General features: G+C 30.7%; 1 protein-coding gene and 1 long non-coding RNA gene across 9 annotated transcripts in view; one reads left to right on the top strand and one right to left on the bottom strand.

The window, feature by feature from the left end:
• Positions 1 to 20,308, bottom strand: part of LOC106879217 (uncharacterized) — a 62,239-nt gene extending 41,931 nt beyond the window's left edge. The window contains exon 1 of one of the 3 annotated variants that reach the window (XM_089346039.1): positions 18,068 to 20,308. The gene's annotated coding sequence lies outside the window, so the exon portion shown is untranslated. Of the gene's footprint in view, positions 1 to 12,764; positions 14,161 to 18,067 lie in introns of those variants that run through there. The other 2 variants (XM_089346035.1, XM_089346036.1) reach the window with 2 other exon arrangements.
• LOC149130245 (uncharacterized) overlaps positions 1 to 23,949 on the top strand; it is a 244,685-nt gene extending 220,736 nt beyond the window's left edge. For 3 of the 6 annotated variants that reach the window (XR_016239174.1, XR_016239173.1, XR_016239175.1), the window contains one exon: positions 2,631 to 2,748. This is a non-coding gene — a long non-coding RNA (uncharacterized LOC149130245). Of the gene's footprint in view, positions 1 to 778; positions 1,517 to 2,630; positions 2,749 to 21,636 lie in introns of those variants that run through there. The other 3 variants (XR_016239171.1, XR_016239176.1, XR_016239172.1) reach the window with 2 other exon arrangements.
• The last annotated feature ends 18 nt before the right edge of the window (positions 23,950 to 23,967 follow it).

The following is a 23,967-nucleotide window of genomic DNA, read 5'->3' as shown; positions in this document are numbered from 1 at the left end:
AAGCCTTTCTAAGTTTTCTCCTGGATTCGGCATTCACAATGTGAAGCAATTGTAGGGATGAGCTTGGATGGACTCTGTTCTCGTTTCCTTACACTTTATATATTATTTTAGTTCCATTGCCTTAAATTTTTAGTGGTGTATATTATTCATTCCATGTATTTTTCTTTGTTCGACTTGTGTTACCCTTTTAGCTTTTATTCGTGCATATGTGTATACTGTTGGCTTTTACCATTTGGGGCCCTGTTGTTTTGACCAGAGGACACCTCCTCAGCTACATTTTGGTGTAAATAGTTTGAGGTTTAGTTCAGTAGAAAAAGTCACGTCAAAATAGGGGAGGCCTAAAGATGGGTGGTAAGGCAGGTGTTCATTTTAAAATAAAGTATTCTTTTCTTAGGCTTAAATGATAGAAAAATAGTCGCATTTAACAAAAATTAGTAGAAAAACACTTATGGGGTTAAATGTCATGAAATGTAAAATAGGGGAGTAACGCTCCAAGCAATAGTTGTATATTGCTTTTCCTTTTCTTTTTAATTAATTATTTAATCAGGCTAGTTCATTAATGCTTCAGATATGTACATGTAAATTTATTGGGGCAGGAATATAATCATTCTTGGCTGTATCTCTATGGGCAGACCTGAAGGCATGTAGTAAGGCTGTCGAAAAAAGTGCTTATATGCTAAATTTACTTTTTAAATTTCAGAGTCTTTTTATTTGTAAATCAAATTTATATTAATGGGATGTAAGTAATTTTAACTTGTGTATATCTGATATGCTTTAGATCTAGATTAGCAACAGTCAGTGCTACTATCACCAACTGAAAATCTAGGTTACTTTAGGTGAGCCTAGTAACTGATGGTTTTGGGGGTCTTGTTGTTTGTCACTCTTGCTGAGTCCTTGACAGTATACAACTAAGCTATTACTGTACATATATATTCACCTATTATGTCACATGCTAAAAGAAACGGGCCTCTGTGAAGTGCAGGCCCATTGCTAGTTCCACTCCAGTACCCGGTGTTGTATGATGTGGGGCATCGACCTTGGTATAGGCTAAGGTACGGAATACAAGCCAAATGATTGAAGTAATAATACAGTAAAGTTTTCTTGAAGCATTGACAGGTGTGGTTATGTGATAGAGAAGTTTTCTTCCCAACCACATGGTTCTGGTTTCAGTCCCACTGCAGATATATGTGCGTCTGTGTTGGTGTATACATCCTCATGAAAGACACAACATAGGTGGCAGGCCGTTCTGGTAAGAAAGCTTAGCAAGAGCCTATGTATACATTTTAATTAAAATATATTTCGTTTTTGCCAGATTAGATTTGTTTCATTAAATTACCAAATTTCTCGTCAAAGGTTAAATCCACATTTTCCTATCCTGCCCCAACCCCAACATAGAATATTTTCTTCCTTGTTTTTTCAATCAATAAAATTCACGTGTATCTCTCATGTGCTGTGAAAAAGGGGTAAGTGATACGAGGGATCATACAACCTATGGGCCTGCAGATGACATGGAAAGGTAGGCACACTCTTATTTATATACATATATACACACACACATATGCAGTCACTACTAGATTCATAATATATACAAACATACACACTTGATTCGTAATATATAGACATATACATTACTAGATTCATAAAATATACACACAAGCACATACAGACATTACTCGATCCATAATATATACACATACGTTACTCGATTCATAATATATACACACATACGTTACTCGATTCATAATATATACACATTACTAGTTCCATATATACACACACACTACACGATTCATATATACACACAAGCACATACATACGTTACTAGATTCGTAATATATACATATTACTCGATTGATATATACACATACAGACACAAGCACATACACACATTACTCGATCCATAATATATACACGTACATTACTAGATGCATATATACACACACATACAGACATTACTTGATTCGTAATATATACACATACATTACTTGATTCAGATATACACACAAGCACATACAGACATAACTAGATTCATATATAAACACATCACTCGATTCATATATACACACATACATTACTTGATTCGTAATATATACACATAGAATACTCGATTCACAATATATATACATAAGCACGTACATACGTTACTAGCTTCATAACATACATTACTTGATTCAGATATACACACAAGCACATACAGACAGACATTACTTGATTCGTAATGTATACACATACATTACTAGTTTTATATATACACACAAGCACATACAGACATTAGTCGATCCATAATATATACACATACATTACTAGATTCAGATATACACACATTACTCGATTCATATCACATACACACATTACTAGATTCATAATATATACACACAAGCACATACAGACATTACTTGATTCGTAATATATACACACATTACTCGATTCATGATATATACACACACTAGCACAATCTCACGTATAAAATACAGTACAACCAATGTTTAGTGAATCATTTTATTAACTTCATTATTATTACATATATATCTGTGTGTATTTCCTTTTATTTGAACTCTTTTACTCACCAACAAATTATACAAACAAGATGTCTTCTTGGTTTGTTTTTTCTCTGTATTCTTCTTCTTCAGAATCCAAGCAGTTACTCTGGAGGACTGGACAAAGAAGTTAGCTTCAAGTTCATAAGTTCCTGGCTCTGAATATAAGAAGATGACAATATTAATGTGTCAATAAAGAGTTATAAAAACATTGTTTGTTATTATTTTGAGTAATCATACTTAAATATGTACAAAGTAATGATATTTAGTTTCTAGATCATTCAAGTATTGTAATTTAGTTTCTACAATGAATATGTATGATTACTTTCTAGGACATTTAAGTATTGTAATTTAGTTTCTATAATGACTAAGTATGATTACTTTCTAGATCATTTAAGTATTGTAATTTAGTTTCTACAATGACTAAGTATGATTACTTTCTAGGACATTTAAGTTTTGTAATTTAGTTTCTACAATGACTAGGTATGATTACTTTCTACAATGTCTAAGTATGATTACTTTCTAGATCATTTAAGTATTGTAATTTAGTTTCTACAATGACTAGATATGATTACTTTCTACAATGTCTAAGTATGATTACTTTCTAGGACATTTAAGTATTGTAATTTAGTTTCTACAATGTCTAAGTATGATTACTTTCTAGATCATTTAAGTATTGTAATTTAGTTTCTATAATGACTAAGTATGATTACTTTCTAGATCATTTAAGTATTGTAATTTAGTTTCTATAATGACTAAGTATGATTACTTTCTAGATCATTTAAGTATTGTAATTTAGTTTCTATAATGACTAAGTATGATTACTTTCTAGATCATTTAAGTATTGTAATTTAGTTTCTATAATGACTAAGTATGATTACTTTCTAGATCATTTAAGTATTGTAATTTAGTTTCTACAATGACTAATTATGATTACTTTCTAGATCATTTAAGTATTGTAATTTAGTTTCTATAATGTCTAAGTATGATTACTTTCTAGGACATTTAAGTATTGTAATTTAGTTTCTACAATGACTAGGTATGATTACTTTCTAGATCATTTAAGTATTGTAATTTAGTTTCTACAATGACTAGATATGATTACTTTCTACAATAACTAAGTATGATTACTTTCTAGATCATTTAAGTATTGTAATTTAGTTTCTACAATGACTAGATATGATTACTTTCTACAATAACTAAGTATGATTACTTTCTAGATCATTTAAGTATTGTAATTTAGTTTCTACAATGACTATGTATGATTACTTTCTAGAACATTTAAGTATTGTAATTTAGTTTCTATAATGTCTAAGTATGATTACTTTCTAGGACATTTAAGTATTGTAATTTAGTTTCTACAATGACTAGGTATGATTACTTTCTACAATGTCTAAGTATGATTACTTTCTAGATCATTTAAGTATTGTAATTTAGTTTCTACAATGTCTAAGTATGATTACTTTCTAGATCATTTAAGTATTGTAATTTAGTTTCAACAATGGCTAGGTATGATTACTTTCTACAATGTCTAAGTATGATTACTTTCTAGGACATTTAAGTATTGTAATTTAGTTTCTACAATGACTAGGTATGATTACTTTCTAGATCATTTAAGTATTGTAATTTAGTTTCTACAATGACTAGATATGATTACTTTCTACAATAACTAAGTATGATTACTTTCTAGATCATTTAAGTATTGTAATTTAGTTTCTACAATGACTAGATATGATTACTTTCTAGATCATTTAAGTATTGTAATTTAGTTTCTACAATGACTAGATATGATTACTTTCTACAATGTCTAAGTATGATTACTTTCTAGGACATTTAAGTATTGTAATTTAGTTTCTATAATGACTAAGTATGATTACTTTCTAGATCATTTAAGTATTGTAATTTAGTTTCTATAATGTCTAAGTATGATTACTTTCTAGGACATTTTAGTATTGTAATTTAGTTTCTATAATGACTAAGTATGATTACTTTCTAGAACATTTAAGTATTGTAATTTAGTTTCAACAATGGCTAGGTATGATTACTTTCTACAATGTCTAAGTATGATTACTTTCTAGATCATTTAAGTATTGTAATTTAGTTTCAACAATGGCTAGGTATGATTACTTTCTACAATGTCTAAGTATGATTACTTTCTAGAACATTTAAGTATTGTAATTTAGTTACTACAATGACTAGGTATGATTACTTTCTAGATCATTTAAGTATTGTAATTTAGTTTCTACAATGACTAGATATGATTACTTTCTACAATAACTAAGTATGATTACTTTCTAGATCATTTAAGTATTGTAATTTAGTTTCTACAATGACTAGATATGATTACTTTCTACAATGACTAGATATGATTACTTTCTAGATCATTTAAGTATTGTAATTTAGTTTCTACAATGTCTAAGTATGATTACTTTCTAGGACATTTAAGTATTGTAATTTAGTTTCTATAATGACTAAGTATGATTACTTTCTAGATCATTTAAGTAATGTAATTTAGTTTCTATAATGTCTAAGTATGATTACTTTCTAGGACATTTAAGTATTGTAATTTAGTTTCTACAATGACTAGGTATGATTACTTTCTAGGACATTTAAGTATTGTAATTTAGTTTCTATAATGACTAAGTATGATTACTTTCTAGATCATTTAAGTATTGTAATTTAGTTTATACAATGACTAGGTATGATTACTTTCTACAATGTCTAAGTATGATTAGTTTCTACAATGACCAGGTATGATTACTTTCTAGATCATTTAAGTATTGTAATTTAGTTTCTACAATATCTAAGTATGATTACTTTCTAGATCATTTACGTATTGTAATTTAGTTTCTACAATGACTAGATATGATTACTTTCTACAGTGTCTAAGTATGATTACTTTCTAGATCATTTAAGTATTGTAATTTAGTTTCTACAATGACTAGATATGATTACTTTCTACAATGTCTAAGTATGATTACTTTCTAGAACATTTAAGTATTGTAATTTAGTTTCTATAATGTCTAAGTATGATTACTTTCTAGGACATTTAAGTATTGTAATTTAGTTTCTACAATGACTAGGTATGATTACTTTCTAGATCATTTAAGTATTGTAATTTAGTTTCTACAATGACTATGTATGATTACTTTCTAGAATTTAAGTATTGTAATTTAGTTTCTACAATGACTAGATATGATTACTTTCTACAATGTCTAAGTATGATTACTTTCTAGATCATTTAAGTATTGTAATTTAGTTTCTACGATGACTAGATATGATTACTTTCTACAATGTCTAAGTATGATTACTTTCTAGGACATTTAAGTATGATTACTTTCTAGATCATTTAAGTATTGTAATTTAGTTTCTACAATGACTAGGTATGATTACTTTCTAGATCATTTAAGTATTGTAATTTAGTTTCTACAATGACTAGATATGATTACGTTCTACAATGTCTAAGTATGATTACTTTCTAGAACATTTAAGTATTGTAATTTAGTTTCTACAATGACTATGTATGATTACTTTCTAGAATATTTAAGTATTGTAATTTAGTTTCTACAATGACTAGGTATGATTACTTTCTAGATCATTTAAGTATTGTAATTTAGTTTCTACAATGACTAGGTATGATTACTTTCTAGATCATTTAAGTATTGTAATTTAGTTTCTACAATGACTAAGTATGATTACTTTCTAGAACATTTAAGTATTGTAATTTAGTTTCTATAATGCCTAAGTATGATTACTTTCTAGGACATTTAAGTATTGTAATTTAGTTTCTACAATGACTAGATATGATTACTTTCTACAATGTCTAAGTATGATTACTTTCTAGGACATTTAAGTATTGTAATTTAGTTTCTACAATGACTAGATATGATTACTTTCTAGATCATTTAAGTATTGTAATTTAGTTTCTACAATGACTAGATATTATTACTTTCTACAATGTCTAAGTATGATTACTTTCTAGATCATTTAAGTATTGTAATTTAGTTTCTACAATGACTAGATATGATTACTTTCTACAATGTCTAAGTATGATTACTTTCTAGATCATTTAAGTATTGTAATTTAGTTTCTACAATGACTAGGTATGATTACTTTCTAGATCATTTAAGTATTGTAATTTAGTTTCTACAATGTCTAAGTATGATTACTTTCTAGGACATTTAAGTATTGTAATTTAGTTTCTATAATGACTAAGTATGATTACTTTCTAGATCATTTAAGTATTGTAATTTAGTTTCTATAATGACTAAGTATGATTACTTTCTAGATCATTTAAGTATTGTAATTTAGTTTCTATAATGTCTAAGTATGATTACTTTCTAGGACATTTAAGTATTGTAATTTAGTTTCTATAATGACTAAGTATGATTACTTTCTAGATCATTTAAGTATTGTAATTTAGTTTCTATAATGTCTAAGTATGATTACTTTCTAGGACATTTAAGTATTGTAATTTAGTTTCTACAATGACTAGGTATGATTACTTTCTACAATGTCTAAGTATGATTACTTTCTAGGACATTTAAGTATTGTAATTTAGTTTCTATAATGACTAAGTATGATTACTTTCTAGGACATTTAAGTATTGTAATTTAGTTTATACAATGACTAGGTATGATTACTTTCTACAATGTCTAAGTATGATTAGTTTCTACAATGACTAGGTATGATTACTTTCTAGATCATTTAAGTATTGTAATTTAGTTTCTACAATGTCTAAGTATGATTACTTTCTAGATCATTTAAGTATTGTAATTTAGTTTCAACAATGGCTAGGTATGATTACTTTCTACAATGTCTAAGTATGATTACTTTCTAGAACATTTAAGTATTGTAATTTAGTTTCTACAATGACTAGGTATGATTACTTTCTAGATCATTTAAGTATTGTAATTTAGTTTCTACAATGACTAGATATGATTACTTTCTACAATAACTAAGTATGATTACTTTCTAGATCATTTAAGTATTGTAATTTAGTTTCTACAATGACTAGATATGATTACTTTCTACAATGTCTAAGTATGATCACTTTCTAGATCATTTAAGTATTGTAATTTAGTTTCTACAATGACTAGATATGATTACTTTCTAGATCATTTAAGTATTGTAATTTAGTTTCTACAATGACTAGGTATGATTACTTTCTAGATCATTTAAGTATTGTAATTTAGTTTCTACAATGTCTAAGTATGATTACTTTCTAGGACATTTAAGTATTGTAATTTAGTTTCTATAATGACTAAGTATGATTACTTTCTAGATCATTTAAGTATTGTAATTTAGTTTCTATAATGTCTAAGTATGATTACTTTCTAGGACATTTAAGTATTGTAATTTAGTTTCTACAATGACTAGGTATGATTACTTTCTAGGACATTTAAGTATTGTAATTTAGTTTCTATAATGACTAAGTATGATTACTTTCTAGATCATTTAAGTATTGTAATTTAGTTTCTACAATGACTAGGTATGATTACTTTCTAGATCATTTAAGTATTGTAATTTAGTTTATACAATGACTAGGTATGATTACTTTCTACAATGTCTAAGTATGATTAGTTTCTACAATGACCAGGTATGATTACTTTCTAGATCATTTAAGTATTGTAATTTAGTTTCTACAATATCTAAGTATGATTACTTTCTAGATCATTTACGTATTGTAATTTAGTTTCTACAATGACTAGATATGATTACTTTCTACAGTGTCTAAGTATGATTACTTTCTAGATCATTTAAGTATTGTAATTTAGTTTCTACAATGACTAGATATGATTACTTTCTACAATGTCTAAGTATGATTACTTTCTAGGACATTTAAGTATTGTAATTTAGTTTCTACAATGACTAGGTATGATTACTTTCTAGATCATTTAAGTATTGTAATTTAGTTTCTACAATGACTAGGTATGATTACTTTCTAGATCATTTAAGTATTGTAATTTAGTTTCTACAATGACTATGTATGATTACTTTCTAGAATTTAAGTATTGTAATTTAGTTTCAACAATGGCTAGGTATGATTACTTTCTACAATGTCTAAGTATGATTACTTTCTAGAACATTTAAGTATTGTAATTTAGTTTCTATAATGTCTAAGTATGATTACTTTCTAGGACATTTAAGTATTGTAATTTAGTTTCTACAATGACTAGGTATGATTACTTTCTACAATGTCTAAGTATGATTAGTTTCTACAATGACTAGGTATGATTACTTTCTAGATCATTTAAGTATTGTAATTTAGTTTCTACAATGACTAGATATGATTACTTTCTACAATGTCTAAGTATGATTACTTTCTAGATCATTTAAGTATTGTAATTTAGTTTCTACAATGACTAGATATGATTACTTTCTACAATGTCTAAGTATGATTACTTTCTAGGACATTTAAGTATTGTAATTTAGTTTCTATAATGACTAAGTATGATTACTTTCTAGATCATTTAAGTATTGTAATTTAGTTTCTATAATGTCTAAGTATGATTACTTTCTAGGACATTTAAGTATGATTACTTTCTAGAATTTAAGTATTGTAATTTAGTTTCAACAATGGCTAGGTATGATTACTTTCTACAATGTCTAAGTATGATTACTTTCTAGAACATTTAAGTATTGTAATTTAGTTTCTATAATGTCTAAGTATGATTACTTTCTAGGACATTTAAGTATTGTAATTTAGTTTCTACAATGACTAGGTATGATTACTTTCTAGATCATTTAAGTATTGTAATTTAGTTTCTACAATGACTAGATATGATTACGTTCTACAATGTCTAAGTATGATTACTTTCTAGAACATTTAAGTATTGTAATTTAGTTTCTACAATGACTATGTATGATTACTTTCTAGAATATTTAAGTATTGTAATTTAGTTTCTACAATGACTAGGTATGATTACTTTCTAGATCATTTAAGTATTGTAATTTAGTTTCTACAATGACTAGGTATGATTACTTTCTAGATCATTTAAGTATTGTAATTTAGTTTCTACAATGACTAAGTATGATTACTTTCTAGAACATTTAAGTATTGTAATTTAGTTTCTACAATGTCTAAGTATGATTACTTTCTAGAACATTTAAGTATTGTAATTTAGTTTCTACAATGACTAGGTATGATTACTTTCTAGATCATTTAAGTATTGTAATTTAGTTTCTACAATGACTAGGTATGATTACTTTCTAGATCATTTAAGTATTGTAATTTAGTTTCTACAATGACTAAGTATGATTACTTTCTAGAACATTTAAGTATTGTAATTTAGTTTCTACAATGTCTAAGTATGATTACTTTCTAGAACATTTAAGTATTGTAATTTAGTTTCTACAATGACTAGGTATGATTACTTTCTAGATCATTTAAGTATTGTAATTTAGTTTCTACAATGACTAGGTATGATTACTTTCTAGAATTTAAGTATTGTAATTTAGTTTCTACAATGGCTAGGTATGATTACTTTCTACAATGTTTAAGTATGATTACTTTCTAGAACATTTAAGTATTGTAATTTAGTTTCTACAATGACTAGGTATGATTACTTTCTACATATTCCACTTACTAACAGTAAGTAATCATATTTAAATATTGTATATATAGAAACCAAAGAACAAGAGAGATAGACAGGAAAGTAATTATTATGATAAAACTTACTTGGAGAAAGATGCATGGCATTCCATCATATATGCACATATCCAAACATGGGTACAGGACATCACAACAAAGAAACAAACTTTTTTATTGAACAACGAAAGAAAACAGAGAGACAACACCTGTAACAAAGAATATTTCCCTTCATCAGTTGTCCCATGTACTCCGCGTTTCGAAGGGACAGTCGAGTAATGTATGTAGGTGCTTGTGTCTATATATTACGAATAAAGTAATGTCTGTATGTGCTTGTGTGTATATATTATGAATCTAGTAATGTCTGTGTGTATATATGAATCGTGTAATGTATGTGTGTATATATGGAACTAGTAATGTATGTATGTGTGTATATATTATGAATCAAGTAATATGTGTGTATATATTATGCATCGAGTAACGTGTGTGTGTATATTATGAATCGAGTAACGTATGTATGTGCATGTGTATATATATTATGAATCGAGTAATGTATGTGTATATATTATGAATCAAGTAATGTATGTGTATATATTATGAATCAAGTAATGTATGTGTATATATTATGTATCTAGTAATGTATGTCTATATATTATGAATCAAGTAATGTGCGTGTATATATATGAATCTAGTATTGTATGTGTATATATTATGGATCGAGTAATGTGTTTATATATGAATCTAGTAATGTCTGTATGTGCTTGTGTGTATATATGAAACTAGTAATGTGTGTGTGTGTATATATATATGAATCGCGTAATGTATGTGTATATATTATGGATCGAGTGATGTGTGTATATATGAATCTATTAACGTATGTGTATATATTATGAATCAAGTTATGTATGTGCTATGAATCTAGTAATGTGTGTATATATTTATGAATCTAGTAATGTATGTCTATATATTATGAATCAAGTAATGTGTGTGTATATATGAATCTAGTAATGTATGTGTGTATATATTATGAATCGAGTAATGTATGTGTATATATTTATGAATCGAGTAATGTATGTGTATATATTATGAATCTAGTAATGTATGTCTATATATTATGAATCGAGTAATGTGTGTATATATGCATCTAGTAATGTATGTGTGTATATATTATGAATCGAGTAATGTGTGTATATATGCATCTAGTAATGTATGTGTGTATATATTATGAGTCGAGTAATGTATATATTATGCATCGAGTAACGTATGTGTATATATTATGAATCGGGTAATGTACTTGTATATATTATGGATCGAGTAATGTACGTGTATATATTATGGATCGAGTAATGTCTGTGTATATATGCATCTAGTAATGTATGTGTGTATATATTATGAATCGAGTAATGTGTGTATATATTATGAATCAAGTAATGTGTGTATGTGTTTATATATATGAATCGAGTAATGTATATATTATGCATCGAGTAACGTATGTGTATATATTATGAATCGAGTAATGTACGTGTATATATTATGCATCGAGTAATGTACGTGTATATATTATGCATCGAGTAATGTGTGTATATATTATGAATCAAGTAATGTGTTTATATATATGAATCGAGTAATGTATGTGTATATATTATGAATCGAGTAATGTGTGTATATATTGTGAATCAAGTAATGTCTGTATGTGCTTTTGTGTATATATTATGAATCAAGTAATGTATGTATGTGCTATGAATCTAGTAATGTGTGTATATATTTATGAATCTAGTAATGTATGTCTATATATTATGAATCAAGTAATGTGTGTGTATATATGAATCTAGTAATGTATGTGTGTATATATTATGAATCGAGTAATGTATGTGTATATATTTATGAATCGAGTAATGTATGTGTATATATTATGAATCTAGTAATGTATGTCTATATATTATGAATCGAGTAATGTGTGTATATATGCATCTAGTAATGTATGTGTGTATATATTATGAATCGAGTAATGTGTGTATATATGCATCTAGTAATGTATGTGTGTATATATTATGAGTCGAGTAATGTATATATTATGCATCGATTAACGTATGTGTATATATTATGAATCGGGTAATGTACGTGTATATATTATGGATCGAGTAATGTGTGTGTATATATGCATCTAGTAATGTATGTGTGTATATATTATGAATCAAGTAATGTGTGTATGTGTTTATATATGAATCTAGTAATGTCTGTATGTGCTTGTGTGTATATATGAAACTAGTAATGTATGTATGTGTGTGTGTGTGTGTGTGTATATATATGAATCGAGTAATGTATGTGTATATATTATGGATCGAGTAATGTATGTATGCGCTTGTGTCTATATATTATGAATCAAGTAATGGTGTATATATGAATCTAGTAATGTATATGTGTATATATTATGAATCGAGTAATGTATGTGTATATATTATGAATCTAGTAATGTGTGTATATGTTATGAATCGAGTAATGTATGTGCTTGTGTGTATGTATATATTATATAGAAACTAAATATGTAGTAACGACACTTAAACATTGTGTATGTTTGTATATATTATGAATCTAGTAGTGTGTGTGTATATATATATATATAAGAGTGTGCCTACCTTTCCATGTCATCTGCAGGCCCATAGGTTGTATGAAGCAGTGCTGTATGATCCCTCGTATCACTTACCCCTTTTTCACAGCACATGAGAGATACACGTGAATTTTATTGATTGAAAAAACAAGGAAGAAAATATTCTATGTTGGGGTTGGGGCAGGATAGGAAAATGTGGATTTAACCTTTGACGAGAAATTTGGTAATTTAATGAAACAAATCTAATCTGGCAAAAACGAAATATATTTTAATTAAAATGTATACATAGGCTCTTGCTAAGCTTTCTTACCAGAACGGCCTGCCACCTATGTTGTGTCTTTCATGAGGATGTATACACCAACACAGACGCACATATATCTGCAGTGGGACTGAAACCAGAACCATGTGGTTGGGAAGAAAACTTCTCTATCACATAACCACACCTGTCAATGCTTCAAGAAAACTTTACTGTATTATTACTTCAATCATTTGGCTTGTATTCCGTACCTTAGCCTATACCAAGGTCGATGCCCCACATCATACAACACCGGGTACTGGAGTGGAACTAGCAATGGGCCTGCACTTCACAGAGGCCCGTTTCTTTTAGCATGTGACATAATAGGTGAATATATATGTACAGTAATAGCTTAGTTGTATACTGTCAAGGACTCAGCAAGAGTGACAAACAACAAGACCCCCAAAACCATCAGTTACTAGGCTCACCTAAAGTAACCTAGATTTTCAGTTGGTGATAGTAGCACTGACTGTTGCTAATCTAGATCTAAAGCATATCAGATATACACAAGTTAAAATTACTTACATCCCATTAATATAAATTTGATTTACAAATAAAAAGACTCTGAAATTTAAAAAGTAAATTTAGCATATAAGCACTTTTTTCGACAGCCTTACTACATGCCTTCAGGTCTGCCCATAGAGATACAGCCAAGAATGATTATATTCCTGCCCCAATAAATTTACATGTACATATCTGAAGCATTAATGAACTAGCCTGATTAAATAATTAATTAAAAAGAAAAGGAAAAGCAATATACAACTATTGCTTGGAGCGTTACTCCCCTATTTTACATTTCATGACATTTAACCCCATAAGTGTTTTTCTACTAATTTTTGTTAAATGCGACTATTTTTCTATCATTTAAGCCTAAGAAAAGAATACTTTATTTTAAAATGAACACCTGCCTTACCACCCATCTTTAGGCCTCCCCTATTTTGACGTGACTTTTTCTACTGAACTAAACCTCAAACTATTTACACCAAAATGTAGCTGAGGAGGAGACACTAAATTATCGTACTTAAACATTGTAGACACTAAACTATCATACATAAATGTATAGAAAGTAATCATATTTAAATATTGTATATATAGAAACCAAAGAACAAGAGAGATAGATAGACAGGAAAGTAATTATTATGATAAAACTTACTTGGAGAAAGATGCATGGCGTTCCATCATATAATAATATATGCACATATCCAAACATGGGTACAGGACATCACAACAAAGAAACGAACTTTTTTATTGAACAACGAAAGAAAACAGAGAGACGACATATAAATTTCCCTTCATCAGTTGTCCCGTCTACTCCGCGTTTCGAAGGAACAGTCGAGTAATGTCTGTGTGTATATATGAATCGTGTAATGTATGTGTGTATATATGGAACTAGTAATGTATGTATGTGTGTATATATTATGAATCGAGTAATGTGTGTATATATTATGAATCGAGTAATGTGTGTATATATTATGAATCGAGTAATGTGTGTATATATTATGAATCGAGTAATGTATGTGTGTATACATTACGAATCAAGTAATGTCTGTATGTGTGTGCTTGTGTGTATATATTATGAATCAAGTAATGTGTGTGTATATATGCATCTAGTAATGTATGTGTGTATATATTATGAGTCGAGTAATGTATATATTATGCATCGAGTAACGTATGTGTATATATTATGGATCGAGTAATGTGTGTATATATTTATGAATCGACTAATGTGTGTATATCTGAATCTAGTAATGTATGTGTATATATTATGGATCGAGTAATGTATGTATGCGCTTGTGTCTATATATTATGAATCGAGTAATGTGTGTATATATTGTGAATCAAGTAATGTCTGTATGTGCTATGAATCTAGTAATGTGTGTGTGTGTATATATAAATCTAGTAACGTATGTGTATATATTATGAATCGAGTAATGTATGTGTATATATTATGAATCTAGTAATGTATGTCTATATATTATGAATCAAGTAATGTGCTTGTGTGTATATTTATGAATCGAGTAATGTGTGTGTTTATATATGAATCTAGTGTGTATATATTACGAATCAAGTAATGTCTGTATGTGCTTGTGTGTATATATGAATCTAGTAATGTATGTGTATATATCATGAATCGAGTAATGTATGTGTGTATATTATGTGTGGATGTGCTTGTGTGTGTATATATGAATCGAGTAAGGTATATGTTATGAAGCTAGTAACGTATGTATGTGCTTGTGTATATATATATATTATGAATCGAGTGATGTCTGCATATGCTTGTGTGTATATATTATGAATCAAGTAATGTGTGTATATATGAATCTAGTAATGTCTGTATGTGCTTGTGTGTATATTTTATGAATCGAGTAATGTGTGTATATATTGTGAATCGAGTAATGTATGTGTATATATTATGGATCAAGTAATGTATGTATGCGCTTGTGTCTATATATTATGAATCAAGTAATGTGTGTATATATGAATCTAGTAACGTATGTGTATATATTATGAATGTATGTGTATATATCATGAATCGAGTAATGTGTATATATTATGAATCAACTAATGTGTGTGTATATATGAATCTAGTAATGTATGTGTATATATTATGAATCAAGTAATGTATGCATGTGCTTGTGTGTATGTATATATTATATAGAAACTAAATATGTAGTAACGACACTTAAACATTGTGTATGTTTGTATATATTATGAATCTAGTAGTGACTGCATATGTGTGTGTATATATATATATATAAGAGTGTGCCTACCTTTCCATGTCATCTGCAGGCCCATAGGTTGTATGAAGCAGTGCTGTATGATCCCTCGTATCACTTACCCCTTTTTCACAGCACATGACAGAAACACTGCGACAACTTTGAAACTGAGAAATACACGTGGATTTTATTGATTGAAAAAACAAGGAAGAAAATATTCTATGTTGGGGTTGGGGCAGGATAGGAAAATGTGGATTTAACCTTTGACGAGAAATTTGGTAATTTAATGAAACAAATCTAATCTGGCAAAAACGAAATATATTTTAATTAAAATGTATACATAGGCTCTTGCTAAGCTTTCTTACCAAAACGGCCTGCCACCTATGTTGTGTCTTTCATGAGGATGTAAACACCAACACAGTCGCACATATATCTGCAGTGGGACTGAAACCAGAACCGTGTGGTTGGGAAGCAAACTTCTCTATCACATAACCACACCTGTCAATGCTTCAAGAAAACCTTACTGTATTATTATTACTTCAATCATTTGGCTTGCATTCCGTACATTAGCCTATCCCAAGGACTCACCAACAGTGACAAACAACAAGACCCCCAAAACCATCAGTTACTAGGCAAACCTAGATTGTCAGTTGGTGATAGTAGCACTGACTGTTGCTAATCTAGATCTAAAGCATATCAGATATACACAATTTAAAATTACCTACATCCCATTAATATAAATTTGATTTACAAAAAACAAACCCTTTTTAATTAATTCTGAAATTTAAAAAGTAAATTTAGCATATAAGCACTTTTAACCAATACCTTTTTTCGACATTTAAGCCTAAGAAAAGAATACTTTATTTTAAAATGAACACCTGCCTTACCACCCATCTTTAGGCCTCCCCTATTTTGATGTGACTTTTTCTACTGAACTAAACCTCAAACTATTTACACCAAAATGTAGCTGAGGAGGTGTCCTCTGGTCAAAACAACAGGGCCCCAAATGGTAAAAGCCAGCAGTATACACATATGCACGAATAAAAGCTAAAAGGGTAACACAAGTCGAACAAAGAAAAATACATGGAATGAATAATATACACCACTAAAAATTTAAGGCAATGGAACTAAAATAATATATAAAAATAAAGTGTAAGGAAACGAGAACAGAGTCCATCCAAGCCCATCCCTACAATTGCTTCACATTGTGAATGCCGAATCCAGGAGAAAACTTAGAAAGGCTTCACAGTTCTGGTTATTGTTCAATTGCATAAACAGACAAAAGAAGAATTCAGAGGATTCAAGTGAAGACTTGTCCATTTCAAAGGTCAATAATTAAATTTAGATAAAAGAAAATTTGCTACAGATTCAATTCAAGATCACAGCTCAGGTGGGCCTCTGAAGCATCTGATTTTAATTTTATAACTACTCAAGAATGTTGAGAAAAACCTTTTTTTTTTTTTTTATTAAGCAAAAACCCCTTAAGAGGACATAAATTTCGGGGTCACTGCATATTTAATAAGGTCTACATTTTCTCCTACAGAAGCATTCCTAAGCGCTGAATCGTCAATGCCTGCCCCAGTGACACCTGAGCACTTCCAGCTGCAGTCCTTTTGTTCTTTAGGGGGGCATGTAAAGAGCACCATTCGAACGTGGTCGATGCCAGTAGCCCCTCACTGACTCCAGATGAAGGACAAGGAATACAAAACAGTGATACACTAATGCCCACACCACAATTACACTAATCAGTCTAGAATCCCCAACCAAACATGAAGCCCAGTAACTCCAACAATTGATTACACAAACACAATATAAAACATCAACAGGATTTTTAACATTGGACAAATGCAGCGATTGAAGAGAAAGTTGTCCGGAAAGTTCGTGCCGATTTATAGTAGCTTAATTTTCGACTTATTTGCCATGAAACCAGCTCAATTCTGGCAAGAGGATATTTTCAAGTTAAAGGAAAGATGGAGATTCACTCTCGGTTGATTAAAATTGTAATGACCTTTCCGTTTCCTTTAAAATCGGCACGAACTTTGCGGACAACCCAATATTTGCCAATATACATACGTATATATAGCCGGGTGTTCACATTAAACCCAAAATTAAGACTCTTGTGTCAATTTGTTCGTGTAAAGCGCATTAAGAGGCGATGGTCGCAATGCTCGTACGTGGAAACAAGTAAAGCATAAAAGACAATGGCGAAGGTAAACAATCGGCACCTCAGCCGTTTTCGCGTTTAGGTTTCGGCCGAAAACGGTCGATGTGCCGCATATTCTCTACCTTGGTTATAAAAAGATTCTATTCTTTGCCTACCTTGTTGCAGCCATAATAGGTAATCCTTAATTCTTCATCGGCCGTCCACGTTACTTCCATCAAAGACCGTCCATTTTGGAATGGCTTTACATGTATCAATCGATTCGTAAACACTCAATCAGTAAAGCTAGCTGCATTTCTTTAGCCGCAGGTATTTCGTACGAAATGTTTTTTTTTTTGTTTATTTATTGATTATTATTTATTTATTTAATTAATTAATTTCGTCTTAGAGGATTAGGAGTAGGAGGGGGACTGGAGTAGGAGGAAAAATGATAACGCGAAGTAAAACCCGCCAGGGTCAATGGTCCGGCGATGAAAGAAGTGAAAGGGGAAGGGGGGCGCGAGCTCAAGCAGCGGGATTTGAACCCCGAACTTTGCGGACAACCCAATATTTGCCAATATACATACGTATATATAGCCGGGTGTTCACATTAAACCCAAAATTAAAACTCTTGGGTAAATTTGTTCGTGTAAAGCGCATTAAGAGGAGATGGTCGCAATGCTCGTACGTGGAAACAAGTAAAGCATAAAAGACAATGGCGAAGGTAAACAATCGGCACCTCAGCCGTTTTCGCGTTTAGGTTTCGGCCGAAAACGGTCGATGTGCCGCATATTCTCTACCTTGGTTATAAAAAGATTCTATTCTTTGCCTACCTTGTTGCAGCCATAATAGGTAATCCTTAATTCTTCATCGGCCGTCCACGTTACTTCCATCAAAGACCGTCCATTTTGGAATGGCTTTACATGTATCAATCGATTCGTAAACACTCAATCAGTAAAGCTAGCTGCATTTCTTTAGCCGCAGGTATTTCGTACGAAATGTTTTTTTTTTTGTTTATTTATTGATTATTATTTATTTATTTAATTAATTAATTTCGTCTTAGAGGATTAGGAGTAGGAGGGGGACTGGAGTAGGAGGAAAAATGATAACGCGAAGTAAAACCCGCCAGGGTCAATGGTCCGGCGATGAAAGAAGTGAAAGGGGAAGGGGGGCGCGAGCTCAAGCAGCGGGATTTGAACCCCGAACTTTGCGGACAACCCAATATTTGCCAATATACATACGTATATATAGCCGGGTGTTCACATTAAACCCAAAATTAAAACTCTTGGGTAAATTTGTTCGTGTAAAGCGCATTAAGAGGAGATGGTCGCAATGCTCGTACGTGGAAACAAGTAAAGCATAAAAGACAATGGCGAAGGTAAACAATCGGCACCTCAGCCGTTTTCGCGTTTAGGTTTCGGCCGAAAACGGTCGATGTGCCGCATATTCTCTACCTTGGTTATAAAAAGATTCTATTCTTTGCCTACCTTGTTGCAGCCATAATAGGTAATCCTTAATTCTTCATCGGCCGTCCACGTTACTTCCATCAAAGACCGTCCATTTTGGAATGGCTTTACATGTATCAATCGATTCGTAAACACTCAATCAGTAAAGCTAGCTGCATTTCTTTAGCCGCAGGTATTTCGTACGAAATGTTTTTTTTTTGTTTATTTATTTATTATTATTTATTTATTTAATTAATTAATTTCGTCTTAGAGGATTAGGAGGGTTAGGAGTAGGAGGGGGACTGGAGTAGGAGGAAAAATGATAACGCGAAGTAAAAACCCGCCAGGGTCAATGGTCCGGCGATGAAAGAAGTGAAAGGGGAAGGGGGGCGCGAGCTCAAGCAGCGGGATTTGAACCCCGACTACTCCTCGCGCCCCGTAGCCCCTTCCACGACTAACACCACTGTTCCATCTTACTGGCGGCAATTACGGAAGTGAAAATTAGGATTTATAAACCTAACTTTTCCCAGAATTCAATAAAAAAAAATTATAGAACGACACCTTTTTGAAAAATAAATTGTAGAACTACACCTTTTTGAATAATAAATTGTAGAACACCTTTTTGATAAAAAAAAAATAAAAAAAATTTAATTCCTACAATGTTTGTTTGTTTATAGTTTCAGCTTAGAGCTGCGGCCGTGCTGGTACACCGCCGCCAATTTTCTCTGAGCCTCTTTCATTTGGCCGAGATATTTTAATTCATTTCTTTACATTTCTGATGTCTAGGGATGGATACTGATGTGTATTAGCGAGTTTTCTGGAGAATTCAAAAGGCAAACATGCCTTATCTTGTTCTTACTCGTTTTGCCCCAGCCAACTTTGTCCTTTACATGCTCAAAGAGAATTGGCGTTTAAATATGTCATTTTTTAACTACGTTTTTGTTGGTGTCTCGGTGGTCTTGTGGGTAAAGGCATATGTAGACACCAATAACCTCCTGGGCAGTGTTCAATATCACCCAGGGCTTGCACGAAGCGTTTTACGAAAATTTTTCACCTTAACATTTGTTAAAAATACATTTTGTCTCAAAGTCAAATATGGAGTAAAAATTCCTCATTGTGCCCCACCCACCTATCTATATGTGTGTGTTATCAATATTATCGGTATTATACTTACAAAGAAATAATTTTATCTATAGTTGGAGCAAGGTTCTCGTGGCTAGAAAGACAGGGGAAAAAGATATAAACAAACACAGACACACACACAGCAATGATACACATAGGTAAACACACAGTTTTATTAATTTAAGTTGGCGACCCGTTATATTGATCTTCAGCTAAGATAGGTTTAAATATGTCATTTTTTAAATACGTTTCCGTTTGTGTTTCGGTGGTCTTGTGGGTAAAGGCATATGCAGGTACCAATAACATCCTGGGCAGGGTTCAATATCACCCAGGGCTTGCAGAAATTTTTCACTTTTTTTGTTTTTAATCTCACAGAGACCGACAAACACACACAGAATCATACACAAACAAATATATATATATATGGAACATAAAACGATTCTATATGTATATATACTCTTTTTCTTGTTTCAGTCTTTTTTTTTTTGTTTTGACTGGCCATGCTGGAGCACCGCCTTTAGTCTAGCAAATCGACACCCCAGGACTTATTCTATCGGTCTCTTTTGCCGAACCGCTAAGTGACGGGGGACATAAACACACCAACAACTCGACCATTCGACAGATTGTCCTATGTGTATGTGGAAAGAAACAAAACGCCCCAAAAAGCATTCTTTAGAAGCGTTGAATGTTGTTTATCGAGAAAGAGGTCAAGTAAAAGGGTGGGGGTGGGATGACGTCAGGTGAGAGAGAAAGAAAGAAAGTCTGAGTAATTGGGAGGTGGTTCAGGAAATTAGTTTCCTTATGTAAACGACTCACACACACACATATATATATATCAATGAAAAATATTTCAATACAAATGTATTAATTTCCAGCAAAATAAAGCCCTACAAGGGTATATATATATAAATTCAGAAGAATGGTACAACAAGGCACCAATATTTACTGGAAAATAGCAATCAATATAATTACGACGCTATTGTATAGCACTGCGTATATACTGGCAAAAATATTTTCCAGTAAATATTGGTGCTTTGTTGTACCATTCTTCTGAATTTATATATATATATCTATATATATATATATACACACTACAGCATAAACACACACATACATGAGGAGATAGTCGCCACACCTGTATAGTATGTAATAAACTTCACAGAAGCTTTTGTATTTCTCAGAACTGAATTTGCAAGACAGGACTCTCTCCTGAGACAGAAAAACTTCAGACTGAGATTGAAACCTAATTATAACTCTGGTAAGTATTACTGTGATATTTATTATAATTAACACACAATTTGCTAACGCGTTTACATTATAAAAAAACATTCATTATAACTATTTCAAACGTAAATATACTTTTATATTGGAATTCGTTTTGTGTTCAGACAGTATTTTATAGATTAGGAAGTGAGAAAACATTTTACAGTGTTACAAGTAGAATTTTTTATTTACATTTCCGGAATATAAAACATAGTTTGGTTGTAACTATGTAAAAACTCTTTAATGGAAACTAAAGGGATGAAAATATTCATCTGATAATAAATTATTTTAGGTAGTTTACAGCGGATTTCTAAAGTGAAATTTAAAGTTTGTAAATCTATTTTATGCCTGTAAAATTAATCGGTTGTTTTTTTTCTCATCTTCATTATTTTATACACTTAGAGGGGGTGAGAAGGGCCCTACCTTTTAACCAACTTTTTTTTAAGGGACTCTGAATGATGGGTGGGTGGAAGATGTCCTCAACACAGAATACCTAACATGAATGCATACAACAGAGAAACCCTCTGCTAAAGGGGGCCCCCAAGGCCCAAGTGGTAGTGTTAGAATAGGGGTTGGATTAAGTTTACTACACGGGTAGGCCACAGCGGGATTTGAACTCAGAACACCAAAGAAAAAGAGATTAAATGCTACAAGGCATCTTGTCCAATGTCTAAATAATCCATAAGTTCACCCCTGAGATTATTATTAGTCTATTTATCAACACCCTGAAAGATAAAAAAAAAAAGCAATGTTGGCCAAACCCGGATATAAATTCAGATCGTACAGAGAAAATAACATGCCACAAGTTATTGTGTGCGATATTGCAATGACTCAACTAATTTTTCCTATTTCCAATCAACAAAATTTTTAAACTGATTTTTATTTCAATATTAAACTTTGAATATAAATGTAAATGTTCTGGAAATTTAATTTGTAAATATATCTTGAATCAAACAATTTGGTGACAAGATATCCATTTTTCTCTCAGCACACCTTCCTCCTACATCAACATTTTCATGTGGAATGCATTAAATATGTTTTCTCTCTGTCTCGGATATTATTTATCAGATGGATGGCTTCTGAAAATTATTGCACCTTGTCTGGACTTATTACAAACCAATGATGTTGTCTCTAAATAGATCTGTGAACTAAACATATTAGATATTGAATACATATGAGAGGGCCATAGCTAGAAAGTCTTTAGCAATTGGGTTATTAGAGAAAATAATAATTTTAATGATGTAATATTTCGACTTTAATAAGTTATAGTATGACATTATATAACTTACACATCTTATTAAATTTTAAAAAATTATATATTTAATATATTTTTATAGATAACATATGAATACAGTATTTGAAACAAAAACCTATTTTATAATTTGTTAATCAAAGAAATGTTTCTGTCGAATTCTTAGCCGGATTAAGGAACAGAGATTGTTATTTAAAAGTGAAGACTTATCAATGAGAAAGAGGTGAATAGCAACCGAATAGTGGATGTGTTATTTATGAATAGAAATAGGTTAACAGACTAAATAGTAATGGTGGTGGTGGAGATATTTCAAGTTATGTCTATGGTGTGTGAATCACTCATTTGTAAATCAGTTTTACTGATATGAAATATGAACTTTGTTTCTTTCATATTCTTTGATGTTATCTCAGCAATAAACCTTTGCCTTCAGCAAAACAACCAAACATTGTCTATTAATCTTTATCTTTATGCTTGCTCGTCAACGACTCTGGTAATTAATTTTGTTTTTATTTCTCAAAGTAAGCCATGAGAATTGTTTGAAAATTCAACAGCTCTCAGGTCAAATCCGATACACCAATGAACATACACCTGGTGTATAATAGTAACTAATGGTTACAATTTTTATTACCTGGTGTATAATTGTAACTAATGGTTACATTTTTATTACCTGGCCAAGGTTAGGATTCCCTAATGACACTATCTCAAGTAATTAATATATTCAGAGAAATCAAACACTAACACAAGTGAAAGATCAATATTATTGATATTTCAATATATATTTATCCCACAAGGTGGCGAGCTGGCAGCAACGTTAGCACGCAGGGCGAAATGCTTAATGGTATTTCGTCTGTCTTTATGTTCTGAGTTCAAATTCCACCGAGGTCGACTTTGCCTATCATCCTTGTGGGGTCGATTGAATAAGTACCAGTTACGCACTGGGGTCGATCTAATCGACTCAATCCCTTTGTCTGTCCTCGTTTGTCCCCTCTGTGTATAG

Source organism: Octopus bimaculoides, chromosome 30, assembly GCF_046866305.1.
Source record: "Octopus bimaculoides isolate indiv1 chromosome 30, ASM4686630v1, whole genome shotgun sequence".
Lineage (NCBI taxonomy): Eukaryota > Metazoa > Mollusca > Cephalopoda > Octopoda > Octopodidae > Octopus > Octopus bimaculoides.
Note: the sequence above shows the minus strand (reverse complement) of the source record. Positions and strands in the feature narration are given on the sequence as shown.